Raw genomic sequence first — 13,551 nt, forward strand, 5'->3', positions numbered from 1 at the left:
ATTAAAACTATGGCATAATGTAATTGAATACCTCCATTGACAAGAAACAAGTGCACCCTATATCCCTTATCTCTCTCCCCATCTTTCTATCTCGTTTTATTCCTCTCCATCTCTATATCGTCCTCTATCTACATATCCCCCTCTCGCTCTCCCTCTCTATATATTGAGATATCTCACCTTGTCTTCCTCTCTAACTATCTCTCTCACTCTCTCCCCATTCTTTCTCTCTCTCCTCTCTCCCCTCTCTCTCCTCTACCTCTCTCTCTATCGCCCTCTTCCATCTCCCTCCTCTCCCGATCTCCTCTCTTTATCACATTGTGAAGAATGAGCTATTGAAATGCCTTTTTATCCACCGAAAACCTGATTTTAAGTTGAAATAAATGCACAACCCTTATGACTTTTGGATACTCTGTTTTTCATGAATTCATTCATCGGATTATCAAACCCCCATGAAATCTTCCAGATAACATCTAGACAACTAATCTCCATCTTCTACAACCATTCTTGACCTATTACAGATCGCCGAAAGGGGTTTTTAAAGATCTGCATAATAATCTCCTCCTAAGGCCAAAATGCCTTAGTTACCGAATGAGGTTCCTACACCGGAATGAGGTGTGAAGCCATTTTGAGTAGTAGAATCTTCTTTCTTTGCCCACATCTTCTTATGTTGATCTTTGATATCTTCTACTTTAGCTTTTCTCTTTTCATCTGATTTATTATTGCCTACTAGAGCATACCGCTTCTACAATATCTTGCAATATGACCAAGTTTGTTGCATGCATGACAAACAACACTTCTTTGCATAAACCTAAAGTTCATTTGATTTGGTCTCATCTTGCATTGGTTATAAATGTGCCCAAACATTCCACAAGAATAACATCTCTTATTCTGAAAGTTATTTATCACTGTTCTGCACATGTTTGACTTGTGACCAAAATTGTTGCATATGAAACATTGACTGGTAAAGGTAAGACCATTATTCATCCTACTTTTGCATTGACTTTCCATGTGACCTAATTTACTACAAACAAAATATTTACCATTGAACTTATAGGCATTAGGTTGTCTTACCAGAGGTTTCTTGTTCTTATGTTGATGATTGCTCTGACCAGAACCGGAGGATTCTCCTTTCTCAAATCCAAGTCCTCTCATGTCTTTTCCATGTCTTTGAATATCAAGCATCTCATCCAACTAGGTTGAACTAGGTTTGAATTTTTCTTTGTACTCATTAGCAGTAGTCAGCTCATCCCTCAGAATTATATGATATGCCTTTCAAGTTATTGTCCATTATTCTTTGTTTGCACCAATTCAAGCTTCAACTGATCATTCTCATATGTCAATCTGTAATATTCATTAGATATATCCTTTAGTGATTGAATCAGGGTTTGTTCATTCTTCTTCCAATCTTTAATCTCCTTTGTCAGCTTCATGACAATAGATTGTATCTCATTCTTCAAGACTCCATTCTCTCTAGCCATCTTTTCACATTCATCTATCTTGTCTTGTAGGGCTTGATTATCAATACTTTGTTCTTATTTCTCCTTCATCTTATCCATCAACTCCTTTCTCTTCTCTCTTGATGTGCTCATTTGATCTTTCAATGTTCAATGAAATCTTCGGTTGCATTCAAGTTTCTTTTCAGGGAACTTCTTTTCTTGCTGCATCAAGATCTTCAAGTGCCACACTAAGTTGTCTCTACAAACCAAAGTCCATTGATTTAATCTTTTGGATCTTCCTCAAGTTGTTAGGCTTCTTCTGAGGCACAAGGCTTTGATACCAATTGTGGGAATTAATGAACACTGAGAGGGGGGGTGAATCAGTGTTTTATAATTTGCAAACTTATCAAGTTGATTCTTAAGCCATCGGATGCATGAGAAAGTAATCAAAATGCAGAAACATAAAGTAAACAACCACATAATTATAACACCAAAATTTTTAAGTGGAAACCCAGAAAGGGAAAAACCATGGTGGGATTGGGTACCCACAATATTATTATACTATGGCCAGTAGTAGAACAATATTAGAAAAGGGGAATGCACTTGTATTCAGGCACACTTCCTAGAGCTCATTGCTCAATTACAAAAGGGCTACAACCCAGAGGAAGGCTCACTGCCTTATAGGCTATTAAAAAATGATTACAATGATAATTGAATTGAAGTGTAGCATCTAACTATGCCAAAATATAGTTCCAGTTAAGCTCTGATTGTCTCCTGCAACTAATCTATCATTATGCTCTTTAAAACTACTTTGTCACATACCCGAGCAGCAAACTTACAAACTCGCTCACACATACTTCCTTCACTCATCACATACATCAAAATGATCAACCAAATAAATCTTATATATCCACATTAACAAAAATAATCAATTACTAAGTCGGCTACCAAAAACTACATAACACCCAACATGACATGTGTTCTACCAAGTCGGCTCAATCCGATCACAAATCCAAATGCAGACCAAAAAAAGATGCTAAAATGTTTTCCATAAGTCGACCCAATCACCTCAAACAAAAAACTAATCATCGAAATTATCCCAACAAATCTGCAACACACATTACTCCAAAATAGCTCTGCCCTAACTAAATTATCGGATACCAAAGCTCTAAACTTGTACACAATTCAACACTAGATATTAGGATCACGAAGTAATTCGTCTCAAACCTTGAACTAACTGACTTGATCACCGCAACCAAAAATACATAACCGAAATGAAGATGTGCACCATGATCTCATTCTCTACCGGTTACTATGTTCCACCTTCCAGACTTATGCCTTATTAAGAATATGATTTCTGGTAAAACAATTCTATGTACACCGGATGTGATCTGCGGACTGAGTTGCCATCAATGACAACCCTTAAAAAAATATCATACACCAATCTTCATCGGAACAGTATCTCTTGCCAACACCTTGTAGATCAAATAGAACCTCCTAATGATTGATGCATTACATTTGATCCTAGTGAGACTATCGAAGCACCTGATGGCTCACTTTACATCATTGTGAAAATCAAAGGCATACCCTCTCGAGGAATGCTCATTTATCTAGATTGCATGGTTAATGTGATAATTGAATAATTTCTTTATACTTTGCAATTGCATCAAGTGACATATGATGAAACTGATATGATAGTTAGAGTTTTTGATGGCTTCACTTGTTCTACTATTGGCTCTGTCACACTTCCTATTGATATTGGCACTAAATGATTAGATGTTGTCTTTGCTATTATTCTCACATCTGATCAATTTCATGTGAATTTGGGACATCCTTGGCTCTCTTCCATGAAAGCAGTCGCTTCTACTGTTAATAAGTGGTTAAAATTTCTTCATGATGATAGAATCATAACTGTTAATCATAGCATATATTAGCCTATGGTGAGGCATGGAGATATTTGTCTTGACTATTTTTGGTCTGAACAATTCCAACCTCTTCAACCTAGAAGTGATGCTCTCTTTAAATCATATCAAAAATGAAAAAATGAGATGATTTTATCCTCAAGTAAACCTAGAAAAGTAAACCTAGAAATCCAACACTTAATCTTCCTCCAACTAATGATAACATGCCTCTTCTTATAGATAACTCTATTCTTCCTCCTAATAGAGGTATTCTTTTTCCTAAGGAATAATCCATTCCTTCTCCTAAGGATGAGTCTATTCTTCCTCCCAAAGGTAGAAAATCTCTTCCTCCTAATCATCAACCTAAGGATAAACATATCATTCCTCTTAAGGATAGACCTATTCCTCCTCCTCATGATGGACCCAGTCTCCTTCCTACACCTCATATACCTCCTCTATATGGTACAATTTTTCCTCCTACATCTTACAAAGGGAAGCGATCGACCTCTCCTATTGTTCAACCTAAAAGACCTCCTAAGAATCCTTCCTTTAAAAAAGAAAATAAGCATATACTTGATGAACCTAAAACTTCACAACCTTTAGCTTAAACTAAACAAAATTATTTTGCGTGAGAACGTCGATGAAGACGACGTGCGAGAGCTCTTGAAATCGCTTTTCAAACCACTTCTTCTCCAAAGACATCAACTATTGAAATAATTCCATTTACTCAACCTTCTCCTAACAAAGAGGTTTGACCTAAATCTCCACGACGCAAAATGCTTAAGACAAATGATGGTTCAAGTTCTATTCCTATTAGAGCTCCTATTTTTGTTAATATTGATGAATAAATGGGTGAGAATGTTGTTAATAATGAAAATGTTGATCCTTATATTTCTGATGATGAATATGAATATGTTGATGTTGACAATGATTTATCTAAACAATTTTCAAAAGCATTAATCCTAGCTCCTAGTAACAGACAAAGTGACTCATCATTAGAGAATGGTCCTTGTTTTGAAATTGTGATAGCTCCATCTACCATGCTCAATGTCGCTCCTCTTGCATATTGTCCACCTTCCCGAAATAATGATGAGAAAGATCGGGGGCATATGACGTGCTTAATTAGCTTCATTAAGACCCTAGATTCTCTCTCTCCTCTCTTGCTTGTTTGTGACTTTGTTCTATTTGTCTCTTCATTCTTCTATTTGTTGTCCCTAGTGTTTTCTACTTGAGGATGATGCAAAGCATTGAGATCTCTTATCTCTCCTATGTTAACTCAAAAGGAACATGTATCCCCTTATTCCATGGTGGTTTTCTTTCTTTGGAGGATGAGGGAAATTGTATGCATAGTGGTATGGTGTCGTAAGGGGTCATATGGCATTGTAACACATGCATGGCACCATTAGGACCCCATATGACCCCTAACTACACCATATGACCCCTTAGCACATTACATGACCCCTTAGGACCATATGATGTCCTAAGGGGTCCTATGTTATCCTAAGGTTTCATACGATGTTCTAACACATGTATGGCCCCATTAGGACCCCACATGACCCTTATCGACACCATATGACCCATTAGCACACCATATGACCCCTTAGCACACCATATGACCCCTTAGGAGAATATGATGTCCTAAGGGGTCATATGGTGTCCTAAGGGGTTGATAAGGTGTTCTAACATATATATGTCCCCTTAAGGCCCCACATGACTCCTAGCGACACCATATGGCCCCTTAGCACACCATATGTCCCCTTAGCACACCATATGTCCCCTTAGGAGCATATGATGTCTTAAGGGGTCATATGGTGTGCTAAGGGATCATATTGTGTTTTAACACATGTGTGGCACCATTAGGACCCCCACATGACCCCTAATGACACCATACGACACCTTAGCACACCATATGACACCTTAGGACCATATTATGTCCTAAGCCTGAGTCATATGATGTCTTAATGGGTCATATGGGGTTGTAACACATGTGTGGCACCTTTAGGACTCCACATGACCCCTAACGACACCATATAACCCCTTAGCACAACATATAACCACTTAGGAGGATATGGTGTGCTCCCAGGTCATATGGTGTCCTAATGGGTCATATGGTGTGGTAACAACATCATATGACCCCTTAGCATAGCATATGACCACTTAGGAGAATATGATGTGGGTATGTGCAGGACCATGGGGGTCCAAAACGTGGTGATATGAAAAAAATAGCCTTCTCCACTTGCCTAAAAATGTGGAAAATCCATGTTGACTTTTTGGTTGGCTTGGATACTAGTGCATCTTGCCATGACAAAAACCCAAGCCAATAGGATATCCGATATTAATGGGATATTATATTAAAAATATATATTATAATATATAATATATAATATATAATATTATATAATATAGAATATAATATAGAATATTATATATTATATCATATATAATATATAGTATATTTAATATATTATATATATTATATAGTATATAGTATATATTACATATTACATATAATATATTATATTATATATTATTTTATATATACTATATGTATTATAGTATATATAATATATTATATATTATATAATATATAATATATATTAGATTATATATTATATATTATATACATATAATATTTAAAACACCAAAACCCTATAAAAATCCGATATACGATTTATGTGGGTATTTTTATACCCACGGGCTGAGCTATAGGAGAGAAATTTGATATTGGATAATAGCGGTTGTTGGATTTCGGGCATAAAAAATTGTGATTTTCTCATCTTAGGTACGATTTCATGCCATTTTGTTGGTTTTTATCAATTTTTTCGCATTTTTATTTGGTGCTTTGGCTTTTTTATTGAAACTAGGTTTTTTTAGTTGAGATACAATTTTCTTTCAAAATTCAAAATTGTTAATTAAATTAAAATTTTCAAATTCAATTAGGTTAAATGGGGGATAACAATGAAAATTGTGAACAACCACAACCACCAAACCCTCCTATAGAAAACCCTCTATTGTCGAACCCCCCCTCAATTCAGGATTTAATTGATTAAAATTTAAACCAGTTCAGGGGCATTGCAAATGTTTATAGTAGAATCCCTCATCTAGCCCCAATGTTAGATCCCCTCAAAGCTATAATAAACAATGTACAAATCGTCATTGAGGAGCACAATGTCTCTCTTTTGTAGTGAGATTCCATGAGGGCTAGATATGTGAATGGCTTGACCTATGATCAAGTCAAGGAGCTTGAGATTTTAAAAGCTGATATTGTCGCATTGTTTGTCAATCCATGAACTAGACAACCCGTAGATGTGAAAAAAAAACTTTCTATAAAATGGTGTACAAATGATGATATGATGAATAACTTTTAGGATTGTTGGTGGATGGTTTTTGATAAACCACCCAACTTGACAATCTTGATCTCCCCTTTTATTTCATTAAAAAAATGAATGATGAGTTTTTTGGGGCAAGCATGTCAACTACTTTGACATCAAGCATTTATAGGGTGTGTGTTTAGGTATGCCTCAAGCTAGACCAGGGGCAGTTCGAGTAGTACAGGGCCCATATGTTCCCCCTCCTCCTATTGATCCCCCACCTCTAGTGCAGTATCCAGATATCATTGTTGAGGCAGTGTCACAGACTATATCAGTTATTCACTCTTTGAGTAGCCTTTTGGTTTCTTAGGCTAGGGCACTAGCTCAGCCTTTTAGTGATGGTAGTGGTGGATCTGGTGGCGCTGACATGTCCTCTTCGACTCCACATATTTGTGTGTCGCATAGTTGTGCTATGTGTGAGCATCTATGCTTAGGTCTAGTTAGAGAGCCTATTGATTCTCCCACTAACACTACAGATCATGAGGTACATGAAATGCACGATGCACCAAATATGACGATGGGGACTACAGGATACCCTAGAGAGTCCTCGCATGCTAGAGGCGAGGAGGTACCTTCATCATACACTTAAGATGTAGTGGTAAGAGTTGTATTTTCATAGTGCATTTTATTTTAAATAAATATTTATAATCTAGAGACTATTAAGTACTAATGTTTATATACATGATCTATTTAACAGTTGATGACAGAGGAGGAGTTAACACAGGTCCATGATGGCACCTTGACAGCTATTTCATTTGGTCTTGACAACTATACGGTACATATATTATTTCACCTAATCGTTTATATTTTAATTGTACATACATGATCATCATTTATATTAACATTAATTAAATTATATAGTAACTTGTATGTTTATCTTATTTTACTCTTGTAGGACACAAGTAGCGTGAGTGCGAGTGTTGTGCCATGCGATTCAGGCTTTTCTAGTGCAGTTGGAGACAAGAGAAAGGTAATTGAATGATTATACACGTCTACATAGATTAATAGTTTCACATACTTGTCAGCTTTATGTATGGAAAATTATTGGTTTCACATCCTTGTTGATTACATCCATTATACCTGAAGAAGAAGAAGAAGAAGAAGAGATGCATTAGGTACATGTGTCTATTTTATTTTGTGTTTAGTAGATATAATTTGTTCCTATCAACGATAATTATATGCTAACTTGTATCAATGTTATGTTTGTGAACATATGTAGGTTGTGTTTGAAAATATTGATGACAGACCTCCTATAGAAAAGACATGTGTCAAGACTCCTCCAAAGATGAAGAGGAAACATGGAGATAAGGTAAACAAGAATTAAATTTTAGAGTTCAATTATAGTTCAATGTATATTGATTTTTATGTTATCTTTTCGAATGCGAATTATATAATATAACTGATCTTAGTTGTGGTTTGATTTTTCTTGTGCAAAATCCTTCAGAGAGGAGCAGTGCGGTGAAGATGATCTATTTTGATGATCCATCAATAGTTTAGGATGTTATAGACCATTTTGGGATACTCACATGTCTAGCTAGCATGTATATTTTGTATATGGACATACATTTACATATATTGACATATATTTTATTTGAGTTGGCGTTTATGCCATTTTTGTATATGGACATACACTTGTAATTATTCGACATTTTGATATATATAGAAGTTGAGATTTGATATAACTTGTTCCTCATGTGCATGGCATCATAAATTTTAAACTTTAATATTTAATCCAATAATTAACAATGGTTAATTAATGAATAATACAATGTTGTTTGTATAACCTTGAGATTGTATATAATTTGTTTCATCTAAATCATAAGTGTTAAATTTGGTTGCCTTTGGCAACTTCACCAAATTTAATGACCATATTGGTATTTGCAATAATGATAACATGGATGTACTTAGTAATGACAAATAAAAAGTAGCAAAGCATCTTCTATAGAAGAATGCAATTTTTTCATTATCAATTGGTTACATTTATCAACAATCTTCCATCATTAAAGTTGTCTCAATGGGGAGATACTGTAAAGAGGTCCATTTCCACACATTGCCCACTAAATTTAAGATCAGAATATATGAACTCTAAAAATAAACTTGTTTTGATTGTCATTTAGCTACTGAAAGATACACTATCTCCTATTTTACCGCCCTACTCATTTGAATGCTTGGGGCCATACCCTACCAACGTTGTCCCTTGAGTGTCCTAAGTGCAAACAATTATCAAACTTTGACAAGTTGTATATCAAAATCCATGACACCTTTGAATGATAAGTTTGAACCTATAGGATCATGTGAGAGCTGCCTACAAAAGCGTCTTTCGAATTTTCAAGATTCAAAGTGATCTTCTTAGGGCAGCATTTTTTTAGTTGGCAAAAAAAATGCCAGTTTCATTCAATGAAAAGTTGCTACGAGGCTAATTTCTCATTATGCTCATTATGGCCACAAATTCTTAGTTCCAATATGTCTAATTAGGCATTCTTACCCTAGGCATTCTCCTATCTTACCCCCGCACTCGGTTGAACGCTCAAGGCCATACCCTACCAGTGTCATCCCTTGAGTGCCCTAAGTGCAAAAAAATATCAAAATTTGATAGGTCGTATCTTGGCAACTATGATGATTGTGAATGATCCATTTGAACCTATAGGGTCGCATGAGGGCTGCCTACAAAATCTTGTCTCGGATTTACAATATTAAGAGCGATCTTTTTAAGACAACGATTTTTCAGTTGGCGAAAAAATTGTCAGTTTCATTCAATGAAATGTTGCCACAGAGTGAATTTCTTATTCTTCTCATCGTGGGTGTGAGTCGTCGGTCCCAACACGTCTGGTTGGGAATTCTTACCGGCGTCATCCCTTGAATGTCGTAAGTGCAAAAAAATGTCAAAATTTGACAGGTCATATCTCAAAAACCATGGCATCTGCGAATGATATGTTTGAACCTATAGGATCATGTGAGGGGTGCCTATAAAATCCTATTGCAAATTTACAAGATTCAAAGTGGTCATTTTAGGACAGTGATTTTTCAGTTGGTGAAAAAATTGCAAGTTTCATTCAATGAAAAGTTGCCATGGAGCGAATTTCTCATTCTACTTGTCGTGGGTGCGAACCGTCGGTCTCATGACGTCTACTTAGGAATTATTACCCTAGGCATGCTCTTGTTTTACTCCCCCACTTAGTCAAACACTCAGGGCCATACCCTATCGACGTCGTCCCTTGAGTGCCCTAAGTGTGAAAAATTATCAAAATTTGATAGGTCGTATCTCAGAAATCGTGGCACTTGTGAATGATCAGTTTGAACCTATAGGGTTGTGTGAGGGATAGCTACAAAAGAAAGGCCTAGATTTACAAGATTCAGAGCAGTCTTTTTAGGACAACGATTTTTCAATTGGCAAAAAAATCATCAGTTTCATTCAACGAAATGTTGCCATGGGGAAAATTTCTTGTTTTACTCATTGTGGGTGCAAACCATCAATCCCAGCATGTCCAGTTAGGCATTCTTACCCTAGGAATGCTCCTATTTTACCCCCCCACTTGGTTGAAAGCTTAGGGCCATACCCTACTGACACCGTCCCTTGAGTGCCCTAAGTGTGAAAAATTGTCAAAATTTGATAGCTCGTATCTCAAAAACCATGGTACCTCTAAATGATCCATTTGAACCAATAGGGTCACATGAGGGCTACTTACAAAATCCTATCCTATATTTACTAGATTCGGAGCAGTATTTTTAGGATGGCGATTTTTCAATTGGCAAAAAAATCGTCAATTTCATTTAATGAAATGTTGCCATGGGGAGAATTTATTGTTATGCTCGTCATGGGTGCAAACTATTGGTCCCAGCCTATCTAGTTAGGTATTCTTACCCTAGGCATTCTCTTGTTTTACCCCTCCCCCCCCCCCACTCAGTCGAATGCTCAGGGCCTTACCCTACTGGCACCATCTCTTGAGCACCCTAAGTGCGAAAAATTGGCAAAATTTGACAAGCCATATCTCGGAAACTGTGGCACCTGTGAATAATCAGTTTGAACCTACACGGTCATGTGAGGACTGCCTACAAAAGCCTATCTCGGATTTACAAGATTTGGAGCAATCTTTATAGGACAGTGATTTTTCAGTTGACAAAAAATCATCAATTTCATTCAATGAAATGTTGCCACATAGCGAATTTCTCATTCTGCTCATTGTGGGTGTGAATCATCAGTCCCAACATGTCTGGTTAGGCATTCTTACCCTAGGCATGCTCCTATTTCACCCCCCCCACTTGATTGAAAGCTCAAGGTCATACCCTATAGGTAGCCATGTTTGTCTAATCTCAGAGGATGTTAGTTACACCTGCCTCGTGAGTTCATTTAGAATTTTGTTTTTATCTATATGATGTTACCGAGGCGGGTGATTGTATGAAGCGAACACACTTCTAAGAGCTCAGCTACCCATATGGCTAAAGAATATTTTCACTAGCTTGAACCCAATTATTGTCTCGTCCAAGGCATGTCAGGCTCAACAGGTGTCTCATCCAAGAGTGTAAACCCTAATTTTGAAATCTTTGGCAGAGACGAAGGGTTCCAAGTGCCCACTTTGTCGATTCTTTTCTCTTGTTCATACATTGGAACTTCAACCCCATATTATTTAAGCAGCAGACGAAACACAATCTGTCACATTGAATTAAGCATGATGAGGATATATAGAGAAGAGGAATGCAAAGAGCGGGTTGAATTGGGGTTTAAGTGAGACGTGAAAAACAATCCCATTCTCAAAATAAATAAAGAATTTTTAGATTCAAGGAATTTATTTTCTCAATTGATAATTAATAGCCCTCAAAATTGAGGTGAACAAAATAATACAACTACAACAATGTACTCATGTTCAAATACATTGTATATCATCAATACAACTAAACCTATTTACTCATGTACAAACATTGTATATCATCATAACAAAGTTACATCAATATACTCATTTACAAATACAACATCCCACTTCATGTGTATTAAACATCCTCATGTCCTGAGAGAAAATCTTACATAGAGCAATGCATGCATATAAATAAAGACCAACATAAGAAACATTAACATCAAAAAGACCTACATTTTTAAGATTTGTTAATCAACAGATAAAAAACTTGATGATAAATGGAGAGATGGGATTATATCGAGTGTACCCACTATGTTGATGCAAAAATCATAATGCAATGATGTTGTAATGATTCAAAAAGACCTGCACTAGCATAAAAGATTTATGATAATTATTTGAAATTAAATGCATGATAATAAACGAAGACGTCAGATTAACAAAGAGGTAGGATTATACAAACTATATCGAGTGTACCCACTACGTGCATGCAAAAATCGTGATGCAATAATAATGTTCATCAAAGTAGACTTGCATTGTTAACACATTTTTAATATACACGTAACAAACTTGAACATTAAGGTTTTAAGACCATTATTTGAGACGAAATGCATGATAAGAAAATAAGAGATAATAAAGACCTACTACTCAAGTGTTCCTGAAAGGTCATCTCTTTGCTTAAGAGTACCATGTATTTCTTCGTGATCAACACTACTCACTGTCCATAGATTTTTGGTCTTCGGTCTTACTTGATGCTTCAAAAACTTGACATTTGTAGCTATGATAAGGTGCAAATACATGAGAATGGTTTTGTCTCTCGTAGTCTTCAAATGCATGTATGTCATTCTTTCTAATCATGTATGTTCGCAACCAAGTTCCTGCAATAACAACTGAACCTATAGGATATGTGAACCCATCATCATCTGTCACCAGTTGTGTTATCTTTTTCTTTCTCTATACACACCATGCTAACCAATAGTGTGATCTCTCTTCATTTCCCTACGATGCAACCACTACAAAAATATGTCCTGGTTGTAGAAGATATGAAAGACGGTCATACTCAACTGAACTTTCCAAATCATCATTTGACATGGATATTGTTTGAGATAAAGGAGTTAGATACTGTGGAACTCATGTATCAACCCACTCACTTGAATCGCACTAATCCCAATAAAATTGAACACAAATCTGATAAAAACAAGCCAAATATCATGTCCAAATGGTCCATGTACTTGTATCTCAGTTGCGAAATGAATGCATCTTTGAAGAATCTTTAATTGTTTGACAATCCAATCTGTCTCCCACTGTGCCCTCCTTAACCAACCAAAAGAATCTGTGCACTGCTGAATCAAGTGTCCCTCCTTGTGACAATGTTGAACTACACCAATCAACAATAGAGCGTGCATCAAAGAAATTTTCACCTGAAATCCTCAATTGCTCCTTAACTATATCTCTCTTCAAACATGCACTTGCTCCATCATGTTCCCCCTTCCCATGTCTTGCATAAAAAAAACTCCAAATATGAGGTATACGCATCTCTACATGCATTCTACTCAACCAATAAAATATACAAGCATTCTTGAATTGACCCATGTAGTTATCTGACCATATGAGATGACATTTAATTGCAATACCTTTCTCTTGCAAGAACTCAAAAAAATTCTCAAAACAATGTTGCACATACTCGGAGGAGTGTGATCTATCATCACTCATATAAAAATGATACTCCCTAATTATCTTCCTGTCCTCTTCTATACTATGAGGGGAATGTTTATATGTTATGTGAATAAAAATGGCAATCTGGATTGAATTGTAATACTGAGACTGTACCTCATTTTGTTGTTACAATGTATATTTTTCTGCAAAATCAACCACTGATATAATAGTGCCAATCGAGAAAGAGTTCTTACACATCCTGAATTATTGACCCAACCACTAAGACCTATGGGTGTGCCTTGCATACTTGAAGAAAATATTTTCCTTAAAATCCAAAATA

This window comes from Cryptomeria japonica, chromosome 3 (assembly GCF_030272615.1).
Source record: "Cryptomeria japonica chromosome 3, Sugi_1.0, whole genome shotgun sequence".
NCBI lineage: Eukaryota > Viridiplantae > Streptophyta > Pinopsida > Cupressales > Cupressaceae > Cryptomeria > Cryptomeria japonica.